Raw genomic sequence first — 1,634 nt, forward strand, 5'->3', positions numbered from 1 at the left:
CTTTTCTCCCTCCCGAACCCCCCCCCCCCCCCCCCCCGCATTTTTACGTGCCATTTACAACTACCCTGCCTGTTAGAGAAGACGCCAAGCTGATGATTAGCTGCTACAAATTACTTTTTTTTCGGTTCCCAAAGTATCCAACCGATTTTGTTGGGCATCGTGGTATGCTGCTTCACGGAATTTCTGCACTCTGCATTTATTAGCAAGCATGTATGGAAGTTCTCCCTTCTGTTCTACTTGAGTTCGGCTTGTTTGTGATACCTACCTACTTTTCTGTCCCAGTGTCTCATTTGTATGTTTCTTGGTTTTGCTATACAGACAATGTCATCACACATCAGTGGTCTTCGTATCCAGGCTCCTCCATTCGCTACCGGTTCCATTTGCTTACCTCCAATTTTTCTGTCTAGTGATGATAATTGTTCTTATTTCAGACCTGGTGTCTTTCCTCGGGACCTGAGCCGGTTTGCATTTTGCTTCATACATCATCCGGGTCTTTTTTCCCTACCTGATCTTTCTCAGTGAAAACAACTAGAGTATTTCATAACCACTCTTGCGCCGTGTGTTCTTTCTTCTCTGTTTCCTGCCTGTTCCACTTTCAAAAGCTGATCAACCAATCGAAAATATCTTTCTGTTCGAGTTATGGCCAGGCTTATTTTTTTCCGATGCAAACCGGTCCGCCTGTTTCCGTACGTGACTTGCTCGTACGTTGTCCAGGACAATGCGCTGTTGCTTTATTGCTACCATATTATTACCAGTACTATTATTCCTACTTAATGTACCACGTAGTTTTGTACGCATTTCCAATTTTTTTACTCACCTACGCCCACCTACGTAATAAATTGTGTATTCACCAGCGTTTGCTTCCATGCAGACTGGACACTTCGTAGGAAATGAATCGTGAAGTTAAGTTACCAGCAAAGTTCAGGAGTTACGCAATCGTCCGATCTAGCGAGGATACCACCATCGAGTCCCGTCAATATCCATCCTCTGAACAGCTCACCAATTGCCATTGGGCTTTGTTTGCAACATAAATTGTTAGTTAACGGGTGGCTGGACCAGCCCTAAATCACGGATTCTCTTCTTCGCCCGCTGAGTAGGAATACGAAATGCAGGGTAAGTTGCTGTTCAGACAGCCATCCTATCAATCACGTGGTCGGTGAAAATAATCTTGTTAGATGGTAGTTGAAGGTGAAAGTTAAAATCAGGTCGGAAGGTTGGCTCGAACCCGAAATTATCCTTACTCATTAAACTTGCATTAGAATGGCTTCTTCCATCTGCCAACTATTAGTGCGTTTCTTCAGGTGGTTGACGTGGGCATTATTCCGTCTAACGATGTCAGGTGAAGATATACCTAGAGGGTTCCAACTGTGATGTGCTGGCTACATTTTCTGTCTCTCTGGACTGCCCGTAGTTTTCGATATTGGGCACCACTCAAAAACGTATACAGTTAGTCGCATAGAAAGCCACGCCAGTTAGTCTGCGTTTGAGTTGACATTTTCCGAATCGGGGGACGTTCGTGGCTGCCAGTTTAATGCTTACTTGATGTGCAGTTGAGGACGGAGTCTGCAACTCCATATTTTCGTTGGAGCTAGTGTTCGAAAGGAAAACTGAGTTAAACAGATAAGCCCAAGCGT

The sequence above is a fragment of the Opisthorchis viverrini genome, assembly GCF_000715545.1.
Source record: "Opisthorchis viverrini unplaced genomic scaffold opera_v5_71, whole genome shotgun sequence".
NCBI classification, from domain to species: Eukaryota; Metazoa; Platyhelminthes; class Trematoda; order Opisthorchiida; family Opisthorchiidae; genus Opisthorchis; species Opisthorchis viverrini.